Source organism: Papaver somniferum, unplaced genomic scaffold (genome assembly GCF_003573695.1).
Source record: "Papaver somniferum cultivar HN1 unplaced genomic scaffold, ASM357369v1 unplaced-scaffold_150, whole genome shotgun sequence".
NCBI lineage: Eukaryota > Viridiplantae > Streptophyta > Magnoliopsida > Ranunculales > Papaveraceae > Papaver > Papaver somniferum.
The window spans coordinates 2053430-2070932 of NW_020624377.1; the positions used below are offsets into that span (position 1 = coordinate 2053430).

Here is a 17503-nt window from a genome sequence, read left to right on the forward strand (position 1 = left end):
TTTGAAGTGATGTGTGTTTGTTCAACGGTTGTAATGTAGTGAGTTTTTAAATTTTTCCAGTAATCTTCATTCAGGCATTCAATTTGATTTGAAGTTTGTTTCGTTTCAGGAAAATAATATTTTCATAGTTTCATTTTTGTTTGAAAATTTATCAAAAATAAACAAAATAATAATATCACTTTTCGGCAAAGCCCTTCTTTCTTTTCTTATTTTTGTAGTAGGTAAAAGAGTTTATGATTCCTCCACCTAAAGCATTAATTGATTTGAGAATTACAGATGTTGTCGTTTTAAACGTGTGCTCACTTGCCCAAGGATAAGAAAAGTTTGACACTCACCTCACGAACTAAAAATTGAGGGATTTGCAAAATAAATCCGTTGACATGGCAGACATGGATAGAAGAAAACTGCCTCAGAGATTAGCCAGGTACAACCGTAAGTTACTCGTCATCTTGTGAAGTTTAAATTGGTGTTCTTCTTTTCCATTTGCAGAAATAAAAAAGAAGAAGGAACTTAAAGTCAAGTGAGATCCACCAAATAGGGTGGCAAGATTTGACAATGAATTTTTATCCAATTTGCATACGGTACAGTATTTGTGTAGGACTTTTAGTTACGAATTTATTTATTTTTAATCAAAGAACTAATTCAAGTTATTACCATAGCTTTAAATCAAAGAACTTGCTACACTAGTTTTGGTTATTATCAAATGCTACCAACTGGCCAAGTTTTGGCAAAAAGCTATTGCGATGAACTAGTTGCAAATTGAAAAATGTGTCCATTGGGTAAGAAATCCACATTAAATTTCAAGGGGATATAGATTACTCCCTCTGTTCCTTTTTAATAGGTTGATTTTGTAAATGTGCATTTTGGAAAAATTTGAAAGCATTTAAGCAGACTTTCACTTTAGCTAACTTTTTCAGCATAGAAAATTGTAAATGTGCATTGTTACGAGTAGATAAGTGCGCCCGGCACCAACGCTAGGGGTAAACATTTGGGATCGAATATGCGACCAACGCTTGGGGTAAACATTTGGGATTGAATTCCCATATTCGAACCGTCTTATCCATTTATTTGGGTGGGTATACGTTCCGTAGACTGGATGAAGTGTAGGTTGTTATTACTTAAGATTGAAGACTTGAAGCTTTTTCTTTTTTTTTGATCTTGACATTATTATCTATTAGATGTACTATACTTAATTGTCTGTGACAACAAGTTGTTTATTTTGATAAACGTAATATTTGTGAATCAATAGTGACAACAAGAGGTATCCTTACACCATCAATTGTTTCGTTTGTAAACCTGTATGGAAAAAATCTTGTACGATAAATACGTAAAGATCTCTAACAATAAGTTTCATTTTCTTGATTATATATCAAGGTCAAACTAGTATGTACCCGAACTATTCAAGATTTGAATTCCAACAAATCAAAGTCTTATAATCTTTTCAAGATACGAATTACAAGAACACGTTTTATAGGATCTTTACTTATTGAGCTAAAAAAATTGTTCAGGTCGTATACTATTGATATCTCAATACACAAATAAACAACATATTCAAAAAAAAAAATAACATAGGACACCATCAATTTTGTTAATGAGGAAACCTGCAATCTAGCAATAAAACCCCAGGACCTCGTCCATTTTGAACACCACACTGTATTAAGCCTCTACAAAAAAAAAAAATAGTTTACTATCAGACTTCAAACTGAGTGTAGTTGAGACTGAATCAACCCCTCGAGAAATTCAGCTTCAATCATCCTCCTTATGTCTCTTGGATATCACAAGACCCTACGCATTTGATCCCCTAGCCGACATCCCTTATAGGTTGGGAGTTACTTCAGGCGAAGTGAAGATTTTATCCTATCTGCCTCTAACAAGAAGCCTATTAATTTTCTTTAATATATTTTCCAATCAAGGTAATAGAAATTTGCTTTCTTTTATGGATCTTCAAGAGAAAATAAGATATCAGGCAAACCTCAACAATTAGGATAGATTGCTCTCTTCAAAAGTTTGTAGAGATTCCTTATCAATTCTAACTCCCCAGATCAATAAATTATTCTCAATATCAAAAGAGAAAATACCTATGAACATTCAATGCTTGAAATCAATTTTTTTTTTTTGTAATTCATCATATACTACAGTCATACGACAACTATAGCCCACTCTTCAAAAGGTTATAGAGATTCCTAGTTGATTCTACCTCACAAGATCAATAAATATTATGCTTAACCTCAAAAGCGATAAGACCTATGAACCTTCAATGGTTGAATTCATGCATCTAGATTAAATCAATTACTAGCTTGAACTAGAAACTTTTTCTTTTGTAATTCATCATATACTACAGCCAGACGACATTGTCTCAAATAAAATCATGAGTAATAGAATAGTCAGTCTTCGCATATCTTTGTTGATCAAGTTCTCGAAGATGTCCTGGTTGTTCTTCAAACTCTAGTCTTCGAGAGTACTCGATGATTTCTGATACTCAACTACCATGCTTTAGTCCTAGTCCTATACCGAATTTAATAGACTATGAATTAAGATATAGTTTTGATCATCTAACATTAACAAGTTTGACATAACAATACTTGTGACTTCGACCGAACGATGTTCTAACAGTTTGTTTGTGAACTTTCATAAATATTTATCTTGTGTAATCGACTAGTTTATTTTCGGTGATTGCAAACCTTAATTGATTGTATCAAAGGAGTTTCGGATTTGGTAAATCAATAGATTACAAATCTAAATGGAAGATCCTTGATTCTGAATTAATCATCTCACAGACATTAGAGAGATGGACCCATTTCATACAGGCCCAAAAAGTTGTGTATTTATGTTTTATCCCTATTGTATTGTGATTGGTAGTGGAGTGGTCAGCAAACAATTTTGATCCCTTGTTGTTTGTAAGACGACCCCAAAAAATTGGATGCATAAGTCTTTATAGGCTGGGGTAAATAAACACTTGGAAGTGGATTATATTGGATGATTCAAGTACATAGGACAAATTGGTTTTATATGCTGGGATACTGAGGAAACTGAGCAACTAGGGGTAGTTTTCTTGATTTCAACTACATGAAATTGTTGTAGTCAATTTGTGTAGCGACTTTATTTTGAGAGTATTCTAAATTGTGGTGCTTGTGTGCTTTTACTATTTTCGCATTAAGTATTTATTTCATTGTAAACGCAATATTCCCACTCTCATATGCTTAAAACTTATCGGATCAGAAGAATTGTTGGTGTATTCGGCACCCTCATCTTTTCAGAATTCTAACATTTGAGGCATTGACTGATGCTTTATTATTTACTTAATTCTTTTGGGGTATTTGGAATGGTATAAATAGACTAAATCATGTTCTATAAGAAAAACTAGAGAATTCTACTTTGGTGCTAATTACAAAAAGGATAAAGTAGTGAACAAAAGGGAAATTATAGTCAAATGGTAGTGCCCTGCTAATGCATTTTATAAACTTAATATTGATTTCTTTTTTCCCGATAATCTTAGGCATGGAGGAGTGGTCAGAGTGATGATAGAGGTTTTATGGCTTGATATGGTAAGCGTATGTATCCAAATGGGAATTATATAGTGGAAGTGTTAGCTATTAGGGATAAGCTACTACACTGGCTATAAGGAAATTGGGAATCAAAGTAATAGAAGTTAATTGTGTCTCCAGCTATGATAGGTGTAGGATACACCTTATTTATTATCTATTGTTTATGTTTTATTTACTATTTTTCTTGTAAATTATGTATTTTACGCGTGCTTTGAGCTTTATCCGTACGTAGGAGTCGTACGGAGAAAAAAAAAATTATCCAACATTGGCAAGAAGGGAAAAATAGTCATTTCACATGAAAGTGATATTTGGAGTCAAGTCAGGTTACAGGGTAGCCAGTTTTGAGTTTTAAAGAGAAGTGTTAAAGGCACCCATTACTCAGGGCACACATGTTTAAGAAAAAGGAAGTGGGTTGTCAATTCAGGGTGTCCCTAATCCTAAGTATGGGTGTAAATAACTATCCCATCTGGGTGCCCTTATCTTACTCAATAGGTGTCATCATCAACCCTAATTCCTACACTCTAAATCGAGAAACCAAATCCTAAATTCATTCTCAATGATTGTGAACCAGAAATAAAGAAACAACAGCCGTTGCAACTCAAAACGAGAAAGAAAAGTAGAGTCGTTTCTATTAGACAAGATCAACAAACAATCCAAGAGAGAATAGAAAAGAAATCAGCAACACCTGTTGCTTTTAATCGATATGGGGAAGAAGCTGCTATTATTGTTGAAAGAAGATATCTAGAAGAGATGATGACTATGAGGGTCGAATAAATCAGAGATGGGTTGAATGTGAGATTAAAGAAGATGGAGCTGCGGTCGTTGAGTGAATCAAGCAATGAAAGATGATTGAGAGAAGAAATTGAGATCATGAACAATGTCTCTGTTGGAATAAGAGTTGGAGGTGATATCAAATGAAATTAGAGATTGGGTTTTGCTCAGATTCATTCTGGTTTTGTAGAATTAGAAGATTTTGCCGTTGTTCAGTTCGAACTGGCTTGAAACAGAAAAGAGATGTAGTTGTTGGTGTTTTTACTAGAAATTGCAGCAGCCGAGTTGTTTCTAAAGAGAATCAAGAAGAGCCCAAATCAAGAAATTGAAGCTTATGTTGTTGTTGATTCAAGAACGGGTAGTGAATGAAATTGATTGACCTGTGAAATAGATGAATGTTAGGATATTGGTTGAATGAATGTTTGCAGGAAAGGAAGGCCTAGAGTTAGCCGGAAATCACCGTAAAACAGATAAGACTCTGCTTGATTAATTCTCCAGTGAGTTGAGAACCATCAAATGGTCTGATGGTTCTCATGCTCCCTCCCACTGTAGAGGTAGGGGTTCGAACCCTGTAATTTCCAAAATCCACTCCAATTTAAGGAGTTTGGATGTAGTCTAGGGACCACTAGTCCAGGGTATCAAAAAAATAAAAAAATCTCCAGTGAGTCGACTCAACAATCCAGATGACTTGAAAACCCTAACTCATCCGACTCAGACAACTCAACGTGACTAAGACAGCTGAATGAGCTGACTGACTCTCTGCCTTGATTCCCTTGACTAACTGAAGACCATCAGTTTGACAATCATTTTTAACGGTGCCGTGACGAAATATTCCTTCAGCGGAGAATAATCTCAGGTGGCCGACATTGACTTTTCGGGTGAGATTCTGGTGGCACCAGTGAAATTCCGGCGACCCAATTTATGCAGAATATTCTGGACTCATAGATTTGAGGAATTCGTCTTGAATTTGAAAAAAGAAGATGGATGGATTTGAGAAAGACTTGGATTTGGGAAGAAGACTTATTATCTAAAATGAATCATATTCCTTAGAAGATATGAAATCAAGGTGAAATCAAGGTTTTTTGTTCCGTCTTAAGATATGAAATCAAGGTGAACAGGAACCAATTGATAATCTGGTCTTATATTCCCGAAGAACAACCTAGATTAATCAATCACCTCTCAAAAATATTTCTTGACTACACAAGAGGTCGTCGAGGAATCACAAACAATGATACGAAGATGTTTTTGACTTCTTTATCTTGCCTATCGGAGAACTCTCACGATCTCTAGCCAATCAATAGATTGTACTCGTGCGATAGAATATGCAAGATCAGATCACACAACTACGATAAAAGTAGTATCGGTCTGGCTTCACAATCCCAATGAAGTCTTTAAGTCGTTAATCTGGTTTTAGAGAAGAAAACCAAAGGTTAGAGGAGAATCGACTCTAGCGAGCGCACTAGTATCACACAGACGTGTGGGGATTAGTTTTGCCCATTGCTAGATGTCTCCTATATATAATCTTCAAATTAGGGTTTTGCCTTAGTTACAAAGCAATCAATATTCACCGTTAGATGAAAACCTGATTTAGATTCAAGCTAATATTTCTCAACCGTTAGATCGAAAACTTAGCTTGTCACACACACTTGAGATATACGTTTACTGGGTTTGTGAAAACCGTGCCCAAACGTGTACGTGTATGTTGGTTCAACATAGTAACCCAAAAGGTTAACCATATGAGCATTTCATATTAACCTTGTTATTCTTCACCATAACTAGTTCAATTGACTCAAATGAACTAGTTAGAGAGTTGTTCAATTGCTATGAGATATTATGTAACTACACAAGACACAATTGAAACAAAGATGATTCGATTCGATTTGAATCTGCTCATGAACTTTATAGCCACGGTTTGCATACTGCATTCCTTAGTAATTTAAGTTTCATGTTCAGAGCACATCTTTAGATCATAACCCACTCAAGTACGCAAGCAAGTTCGCGGACTTAAGACAACCGGCAGAGTTTTCCAAACTCAGCAGAAAATCTCGGCAAGGAGACTTCCGCCAGTTCGCGGACTAGGTTCGCGGACTGAGTTCGCGGAATAAACACGCAAACGAGTTTTTGGAAAATCCCAGCAGAAATCTCGGCAAGAGAACTTCCGTCAGTTCGCGGACTTGGCAAAGCCAATTCCTCCGGTTTCTCTCAATCAACAAAGTTCGCAAACTTCGGATTAAAGAATAGGACTTATGCACATATGTGTTACCACACAATTATTATATCCATCATTGCTTATATTGACCTAAACTCTCATTCCAACCATTGAAACATTCTTAGAGGACGTTATATAGTTGTTACATTATTTCTCGTCAAAGCGATTTTCAAAGTGATTGAAACAATATGACTTTCTTCATTAGGTGAAGATAAACCCGATCAAAGCGAAACGCTTTACCAACACATGATTTCGAGATATAGATAGACGAGATATACTCGGCTCGAAATATCAAATGTGGATGATCCAGTCTATATAACATACGACTTTTGTCTCATAAGAAGTAGTAGATATAAGAGATAGACTTTTGAGTGATAGATAAGTTCAAGTCTCCACATACCTTTTTGTTGATGAAGTTCCACGGTTCCTTGTGTAGATCTTCGTCGTTATATGATGAATCGCCATGAAGTCCTTGAGCTCAACTACACTTTTCTATCCTAGTCCGAGACTTAGCTATGTAAACTAGAAATTAAGACTCATAGTTTTGATCACTGACATTGACAAACATGCTTGAGATAACAACCATGCGAGGTCGACCAAGCTATGCTCTAACAGACTTAAATAACACTATTTGACAAGTTAGGTTTAGATTATCAGTGAGAAATTTTTTAAAAAAAAAAGTTGGTTCAAAGATAAAATTCAACCCCTATTTATTACGGTTGAGTAGTTTTTTTAAGCCAAAATTGGTTTGGTTGGTTATATTTCAAATAGATCAATGACAAATTCCAATCTTGTAAATTTAATCTCTTATCATATAATCCTGGATTGAAAGAACCTCATGGTTCACAACCTACTTTGGAAAATTGGATGTGGAATATCGTTCCATATGCCATGTTTTTGTCTATATGCAAGAGGAGGAATGACAAAACTTTCAATGACACTGGAAAAAGACTTCGTAAACTTATATTATTGGTATAAAATCTACGATCTCGTATTGGGCGATACCATCTCATAGTCTTAGCTCAATTAGATTTGAAGATATAGTCAGATGGAAAAATATTGTAAATAAGAGTTAGTATAAGTCTTTTGCTTTATGTGGTTGATTCTACAAAGAAACAGAACCATGGGTAAGCATAGCCTATCTGTAATTCTTTCATTATTTTATCATACATATAATCATTTAGTTGATTTTAAAAAAATAGTTCCCCCAAATGTTTTTCTTTGTCAACTCATATATATTCGTTGCTCGTGTCCATATTATGTTGCACAAATTGTTGGCTGAAGAAGAAAATGTCTGGACTATCTAGGCCTAATATTAGCTGAATTTATATCGCTTTTAGAGTTTCTTATTTGGTGGTATATGAGATTCCATATTGTGCGATTTGTGCACAATAGAGTTTTCTTGATTAGTTGATAACTACTCAACCAACAAGTAAGAATTATATAAGATTAACGCCAAATCTTGTTTGATTATCCATGAGTGGATATTAGTTCTTATACGTCTTGGTTAACTTTACTTCTTGTAACAAATCAATATCTTTACCTCTATATATTCATATAAATATACCCCTACACTCTGTTTTCTATACACATAGTTTCTTGATGTATTTTCTATATTATTTTCATTATCTCTCTAGATTTTACCATCAGAGATCGTATCTTCTTGTGAGATGTTGATTGATAATTTCATCATCGATGTTTCTAATATATTTCGTGTTGATACACCAATATCGATTGTGTTGTTAATGTTATAGATATGCATGATCATATATGTACTTGATCTCAGGAGCAAATTAAGATTTTATTTTCCTTTCTTTATTTTGTAATTTTGAATTTTCCTTCACAATGTATTTGCTCCCTACTGATATCACGGCTGTAATTATGTAAAAACATATATTAGTATACACTTTTGTTAAATCTATGTCTCAAATCGGCATCATCCTTTTGAAATTTTGCATCAACTGAACTCGAATTTGAAATTATAAAGAGAAGAAAAAATTTGCATCTCCATATAGAATCTTTTTTTGGTGTATTTTATCTTATAAACTTCTTTCCAACATGATTTCAGATGGAATCATTTTGAGGAATAAAATAAAAATAATAGCTACGCTAATCAGTTAATTCAGAACTGAAACTGGTTCGGTTTCATACAAAGTTTGATTCTTATCTGCGTGAGTTTGTTGAATCCCAGAAAGACGATTGAGAATTGGGATGGTATGCTCGTCAACTTCTTGAGAATGAACTGTTGAGAAGGACTAGCGATGGTGGAACTAATAATCATGCACCAATATTATAAAAATATTTAAACTAAATCTGCAACAGTATATTTTATTCAAAATCAACATGATTGTGGTTCATATGGAAAATTTCACAATACTATAAAGGAAAAACCACCAAGTACACGAGCATCCAACGTCTCTGAGCAGCGGAATTCATCATCCTAAATAAATAAAAACTTTAAGGAATGCTATTTCAATATGTATACAAAAAAAATGTTTACTCTTATTGAAATAGCATTCCTTAAAGTTTACACATGTGTTTCAATTGATGAAAGACCAAAAACAAAAGCATACATTCATATATGTTTTTAACATAATTGTAGCTGTGATATCAGTCGAGAGTAAATACAGTGTAAAGGAAAACTCAAAATTACAAATAAAGAAAGAAAACTCAAATCTTAATTTGTTCATGAGATAAAGCACATATATGATCATGCATATATTTGGTTAAGTATATCTCTAACAGTTAATAAGATGGTGGTTCTTGTGCTTTCATCGGTAATGTTTTTTCTTTTTTATCTATATCTAGCTCTTTTGATTCTTTTATTGTTATTGTTATTTTTCTTTCTTGATCCTTTCTTTTCTTTCATAGAAAATCATCCACATATAAGTATTTTCCGTGCTATATTATGCTTTAGGTTTTGATTTTGACTATGCTTTGTCAAAGTTTTCGCTTGACTTAGTTTAACGTACACTTGTTGGTATTTGAGTTTTCCCTTGAAGTGTTTTAAATTTTCCTTAATAAAAAAAAGTAAAGTAAATATAATAAAAATAGAAATTGAATAAAATTTTCAAAAGTTAAAACTTTCCACGTCTAGGATTATAGCAAGTTGAACTATGTAGTGGTGGAAAAGAAAAGAACAGTAGTGGAAAAATTAATTCCTAAATTATAAAAGAAAAGAAACATCGTTCAGATATGAGTTGAATTCCTAGCCAACATGTTGGTTAAAATTCAATATTTCTTAACTATATATAGCATATGGTTAACATTTAAAGGACAAAACCAGAACCGTTTCACAAAAATAACCAATTTTTTTTTTACTGATAGAAATCTATATGAGTTTATTAAAAAATAGCTTCTAAGAGCATCAAACTGATAAATGCCAAAATGCTACGATATTAACTAAATATACCATTTCAAAATGGTACAATACTTGATCACGCAATATGGGCGAGCAAAAATGCAAGACGAGATTTGTAACTCAGACTATTTACTTCCAAAGAGTTTTAAGTTGATTATAGGAAGAGCTTAAAACTCGTCATTTCAGAATTTGTCTACTTAAAAGCTTCGATATTTTTTTTCTTTTGTATTAAACTCAAAAATGTACTTATAACCAAAACAACAACCCCACAAGAGAGGCCACTGAACACAAATCAACTCTTAAGAAGTGCAAACAATTGACATCAGTTTCAGAGACAAAACTTTTGAAATAAAATAAGTACTAATAAGAAAATGAGTGATTAAAAGCTTTACTAAGAGTAGATAATCCATTATTAACAGACTCCGCTACATGTGTGATTAATCACAAGAGATTCAAGTGGTATTGTGCAGGTATTTGAAGGCAATAGAAGATTTGAAGACGAAGAAGAATTCTTATTAGTTTTCTTATCTTGTGGATTTAGTGCACAAACCTTGATCGGATGGGATCCAACTAGAATCGATTTATCTTTGATAAATCTGATTGATTAGTTGTGTGAGATCGACATTCTCTATATTTATCTTTGAGATATATGTTGATTGAGTGCTAATTTATACTTGAATATTTCGGTAGTTATAGTTAGATTGATCAAACCAGACAAATAAATTTATTAGATTGAACGAAGGATCCTTTTTCAACGACTCATCTATGTTGATGGTGGATTTTCGACAAAGGCTAAAATCGTAAAATCATGATCTTGCATGTTTCTGACACGTCTTCAGACACGTATGTGAAACTCATATTGTAGGATTCGTGAAATCTCATTTCACAATCTCTGAATGAGCGTACGCCCTCTCAGAACTCTGCATGAATATGTTATTCGTAAAGCCTCTCAACTGAGCTTTTCAACACTTTGCATATTTCATCAACACTTCTGCATAGAATCGAAATGATTGGACAACTCCTAGACATATTGCATGCCAATATAGAGCGTTAACGTCTTGAGGATGCCACACTATTCCCTGACTATGTAGAATGCATATGTATAGAATCTCTTAATGATTGGACGACTCCTAGACATATTGCATGCTAGTATAGAGCGCTACATCTTCAGGATGCCACACTGTTCCCTGACTATGCAGAATCAATATTCAGAACGAGTATGATGCCTCTATCATCTAATACCTCAATTCTTGAATAAACATAATGCTCCTAGACATATTGCGTGTTAGTATAGAGCAATTCACAGATCAAATTCTAGTGCAACATTCATCAATTGAATTCCTAGAAAAATAATCTATTTTATCTCATTACTCCGTTTCATGGCTTATTCCCGGCTGAATTCCATGAATTAATATTAGATAATCAATATATCTCATTACTCCTTCTCATGGCTTATTCTTAGCTGAATTCCATGAATTAGTAATAGATATTCACTGTTCGCGTATCTGGGCCACCACCGAGTAAGCCCCGAGAAAATGGAGCGAGTGTACTTAACAATATGCACGATCGAGCACCCAAATATGCATGAGTGAGCACCCAAATGCACAAACGAGCATTCAAAATTATGGACGAACTAGGAAACCTATGCAAAATATGAAGGAAAATAATATAAAATAAAATCAAAGAGGCGCACGGGACCGGGTCCACCGGCCGGCCGGTCATGCCGCCGTGGCCGGTTCCGCCTCTCCCTTTATTTTATTTTTCTGACTTATTTTATTATTTTTTCTTGTCTCTTGAAGACTCCTTGTATGAGCAAACTTCCTAGTTTCTCCATATTTCCTCAAATGATGAAAATAATAATATAAAATAGGGAAGAGCGCGGGATCGGGCACACGGGCCGACCGGCCATGCCTTGGACGTGTCCGGTCAGACACCTCCTAATTTCTTATTTTTTTATTATTATTATTTCTTTCCCTCATCTCATGAAACTCCTTCGTTTGAGAAAAAACCTAATTTTTTCATATTTCTCAAATATTTCTCAAGCTATCAAAAGCCAAAAAGTCAAATGGTCAAACGACCATCCGGGCTTCTCACGACATATATTAAAATATAATTTATTTAATATTCCTAAAATATTGGCCTCATGAGCGAAGTTCTACATGCTCATTCAAGCAAAATCAAGAGTTTAAGTCAAGATCAAACTCTTCTGAAAATCCAAAATATTGTTCGAACGCGCACCAGAAAATACCAAAATTCTCAGGATTGAGTCACAGACAGTATGGTGACACGGGCATGTCACCTTGACCGACCAAGGTCGGCCTCTTGGCTTACAGAAGCCGGTCCCACACTCTCTTATGATTTTGGCCTAATTAATATTCCATAATTCATATTGGGTTCAAACTCTTTCCAAACAACTTGGAATTTGGTCAATTGACCATCAGTTGGTCACATGACCACCAAGGCCGGTTTCATACCCCTTGGTCGGTCCCCCCTCTCTCCATTATTAGGTTTTACCACCTAACTCTCAGATGAGCATTATTTTAAATAATGACTAGATAGTAACCCGTGCTACGCAATGGGTACATACCTTGTCTTTTGCTCGCGATCAGCCGGAAATGATGACATTTTAGTTTTCGCAAGATTTTAGTGATGGTTCATTTTACCCACACTCCTTTGTTAGTCCAAGACATTAAAATTCCATTTTTCTGTCGAGTAGTATTAATAGAAGCATGTGCCATTTTAAGTAATTGTTCGTTTAAAACTTTCGGCAAAAACATGAGTCTGCATCTTTATTTCTTAATCGAGAAAACACATAATGAAGACAGTCATCCAAACAAAACAAAAGGCGCCAATATATATCGACTTGGCGATCCACACGGTACTGCCATTTTTTTCACCTTGGACCTGTGAACCCGAACAAAGTGCAGCGAGAAATCGTTACTGTAGGAAGCTGTGGAAGGAGAAGTTACCATTTTCTCTTCTTTTTTTTTTCTAATGAACAAAGAATGGAAAAAACAATGGTGATAAAATTTCAAATCCTAAAAAGAAATTGCTGCTGGTTACCCAACTGCTTAAAATTCATATTGCTACTGCATTAGCGCAGAAAATTGATGCAACCAATTTCAGTTAGAGTCATTCCTATTATAACTGTTACCCAGTTTCAATGTCCAGAATGACCATCTGTACAATTCTTCTCTACTCTTAACAGCAGTATAAGTTTGAAACTATTAGTCATTCCTCTTAGTTTCAAAACCATCTCAAACAGCAAAACCCCTATAAGCGTCAGACATTCTTAAACCAAGAGTTGAGGTAAGCCGTTAATAAATATAGACTGTAGGCAAATATTATCTAGCACGGAGAAAGATTCATATTGCTGCTGCATTGGTGCAACAAATTGATGTGACCTATTTCGATTAGAGCCATTCCTATTAAAACCATAAACAGTTCCAATGTCCAGAATCACCGTCTGTACAGTTAATGTTTAAGGGTAAAGAGGATTCATACCAATGAATAGTTTAACAACAATATGAATGGATTTGCAAAGTATGCAAACTGGCAGTATTAATGGTTATCTACTCAGTTCAAAACACCTAAATATTATATATTAAACGCCTATATATGCCTTAATCACATGGTAAGTACTTCAAGTAACATAAAAAAAATAAAAAATAGACATAAATCTAGAAAACTTACTGACTTCCAGAAGAAACTTTTGCAAATAGAGATAAATTCATTTGCGCAGGTGATAGAGTACATGCACTGCGAGCTCATGCCCCTAAAAATTGGAAAAAAAAAATGTCACAATGAATAAGAGAAAGTAATGTTGTCACAATGAATAAGAAAATCTTAGGCCTTAACTGTTTAGTGATGTTATACACATCACTCAGGTAGTAAGGTGCAAGTTTTTTTTCTCCTTAATATGTGCCATGCTTTTTCACTCGATGTCTAGTAGTTGAGAAACATACATTCAACTGCAAATTCATACCTTGATAGAAAATATTTGTACAATACTTAACACTCTGACGCAGTTGCTCCTTTCCATTTACGAAAATAAAAAGAGCAGCATCAAGGGAATATGTGATGACATTTTAGTCCAAGACTACATACCTTTTGGTGTTCATAATCTGAAATTATATGCCTTTTCCCCATTGACACAATATCTTGATCAGCACCAATCTGGCCATAAAAAAAGAGATTTACATTACAGAAGATATAACGTTTATGCCACAGTTCTCATACAGAAACTGTTTGATTGATAGAAATATACATGAACTTAAGAAGAAGTTAAGGAACTCAAACTCAAAACTAAATAAAGAGAATCCGTATATGAGATTTAAAATTAAGACATTAGAAGACTTTGACATTCTAATACTAATAACTGGAAAGAAAATTAATGATTTTCTTTTTATTATCCAAATTATTAGTACAACATTTTTTTTTTTGCAAAGGTAAATTCCTAGTGCAAGTGTGCAACAGTTCACATGCTTCCTGGTAGATATAGAAAAGAATAAAAAATATAATGGAAAAAAGATAAGTGTTTCTATTCTTTTGTACACAGGTGGTTATGAGAGTATTTTGTACATCTGAAAACACATAATACAGAATTGTCTAGCCACCATTATAATTCATTCGTCTAATGTTCCCGCTTAGATATGTTTATAAGGATATTACAATACCGACCTTTCGAAAATCAATCACAAATCCTCTATCCATACTGCTACTAATCCTCCCAATTACAATACCTTATTTCCAAAAAGCAATGAAACCAAAATTCAGCAATCCCCGATATATGATAGGAGAAAAAATAAAGAAAAATAGTTCCCGGGAAAAAATTCCATAATGGAAGACACGATCTGCCACTAATTTGTGTTGTTGAGTTTTTCACCAATTAATGTTTTCATAATCTGCCATATCCCATCTAATAGAATTACATGCCTTTGTTATGTGCTCTAAAATAATTTGAGTAAGACATTTAATCAAACGCGTTATATGTTCAGAAAAAAAAACTCATATTCTTCGATGCCATTGAGAATGTTGAAGAATCCCAATCTCTGCAACACAACAACACAGACAAACACACAAACATTAGCCAAAAAATGAAATACAAAATATTCTCACAAGAAATGAAGGACGTGCAAAAAAGTTCTGGGGAAAAATTGGCAACATTAACTATAGAGGTCATTCCCTCCAGTTAGAGATCTAAGAAAAATAAAAGAAGAAGTAGTTTTTGGTTGGTTATATATGATGAAGAGCGATAGTGCTGCTGTAGTGGGGAAGCGGAGGGAGTTGTTGATAATTTTTTTAATTGGTGGATTACCTTCAAAGCTTTATATGATGAGGTGGTGTTTGATCTTTTTAATTGAGCAAGATTTTTGTTTTTATTTGTTTAGATTGCTTATAATGATCTATGTATCTTATTTATCGTTCATTTCTACCTAACTTGATCTGTGTTTAAGGTTCTTAAATGTGTAGGTTTGAAAATAGTAGTTCGAGATGTTTGGACTTCATGGTACACATACCAGGTATGCATACGATCATTTGAAATCATCCAGGGGTTTTAGTACGAGAACCCCGTTTGCATACTGCTCCAGGTCACGAAAATTCATTTGCAAACCCGTACGCATACTGGCCTATAGATGTCGATTTTCGGTAAACTTGTTTTGGGCGTAACTTCTTCGTCCGAACTCGAAATGACCTCATTCTTTTTGCATTCTCTTCCTTTTTGAATTTTCTTCAAAAATGAAGATGAGGATTCCTGAATTTGGAAGAATTAATATTGTTCTTGGTCCCGACTTTTGTTTTTGATTGTTTTGCTCCGTTTCGTCGCTCTTGTTCCACTTCTCTTGGACTTGGGCACTTGGATTCTTGGAGTACTTATCTTCTAAAGTTTATTTGGAAGATGATTTTGCAGTATTAATATTAATGGTTTTATATCTTGCAACTTGTTATGGGATATTAATGGTTTTGTCCCATATTTGCTCAAATGTTAAGTCTATCATATGTCATTATGCAAATATTGATGGAAGACAAGATGAACTTATTTTTTACAAATATTAAGTCTATTATATGTCTCTATGCAAATAGTGATGAAAGATAGAATGAATCTTCGTCTATTACGCAGTATTGGTCTTTCCCTAATACACATCTTTGTGTAAATACTGTGCGTCTCCGTAAGTCTTCTTACGTGAGCATTTTCGATTAAATTAATCATGGGTTCTCTTGTGGTTAATTTAATTGAAAATTTTGGATATAAATTCATGTTTCATGTAATTTTTTAATGTCCAAAGAAATCTTTCTTTTCTTGTGAAAGTAAGGTCGCTCTTGTTGTTATTTCTGGAATGACATTTTATGGGGGGGAGTTCTTAATTGAACTTGTGCTTAATTGCCAAATCTTTGTGGGGAGTGCGGCTGTGGAATATTTATAGGGGTTATCTTGTATCTTTATAAACTCCTTGATGAATGCATTTAGTTTCGGCTATATGATTGCATCTAAACAAGTTGATACGTGCTTCTCTTTTGGTCATGAAGTGTCTCTATGGAAATTTCATTAATATCCCACTAATTTTTGTACCTTTGCCAATTTTATTGACAAAAAGGGGGAGAATAAATGTATAGTTCACAATACAAATACATATGGTTTACGAATCAGTATGTAAGGGGGAGTAATTTTCATATGAGATGAAGTATTGACTAAGGGGGAATGATACATATCACCACAGTATTGTTGTCAAAGTTGTGATACAACTGAACTTTGATGTTGTATAATAATACTATGACATTGTATAACAATGATTGAGAGCTATTGTTTTCTCATTGTTATAGCTACAAATCTTCAACAACAATGATGCGGAATTGAACACATTTGGAATCATTGGTGTACTTGGAAGTGCCGAAGATTTCAAGTAATGTTGAAGAACCAAGGAGATCAAGCATTTGGATGAGAAGCTACAAAGTTTATTTATTTTGTATTCCATAAGTATTGATAGTTTTGTCACTAAAATTGACAAAGGGGGAGATTTTTAGAGCATTGTTCGGTCGAACTCGCAAGCGTTGCTATCTCAATCTTTTTTGTAAAGTTTAGTTCCCAAAACTATAAGTCTTGATTTCTAGTCTACTTATAGCTAAGTCTCGGATTAGGATAGTAAGTGTAGTTGAGCTTTAGACTCCACGACGTTCATCGAATGAAGACGAAGAATTCAATGGAACTTGTGGAACTTCATCACCAAAAGGTATGTGGAGACTTGAACTTATCGATCACTCAAAAGTCTATCTATTCTATTTCCTATTTTGAGACAAAAGTCGTATTGCTATATAGACTTCAATTATAAACATTTGCTATTTCGAGCTGAGTTTAACTCACTTATCTACTTCTCGAAATATGTGTTGGTAAGCTTTCGATTTAACTAAGTTCATCTTTACTCTTGACGAAAGTCATATTGATTATTTCAATAACTTGAAAATCGCGTTGATGTTAATAGTTTGTGGATAAGAACTATTGTCATCCTCTAAGAAAGTTTCAATGATTAAAATGAGAGTTCAGAATAAGTAACCATGTTTGGATATAAACATAGTGTGTATTCACATTTGTGTAAATCCAAAACCGGGAACCTAAGTATG

The 17503-nt window shown here is 34.0% G+C and overlaps 1 long non-coding RNA gene across 1 annotated transcript; it reads right to left on the minus strand.

Annotated features, from left to right (window-relative positions):
* Positions 1 to 12667: 12667 nt before the first annotated feature.
* LOC113336011 lies at positions 12668 to 15050 on the minus strand. The gene is made up of 4 exons (XR_003353594.1): positions 14567 to 15050; positions 13994 to 14062; positions 13580 to 13661; positions 12668 to 12790 (listed from the first exon to the last, which is right to left on the minus strand). It is a non-coding gene; the product is annotated as an uncharacterized LOC113336011 (long non-coding RNA).
* Positions 15051 to 17503: the final 2453 nt, after the last annotated feature.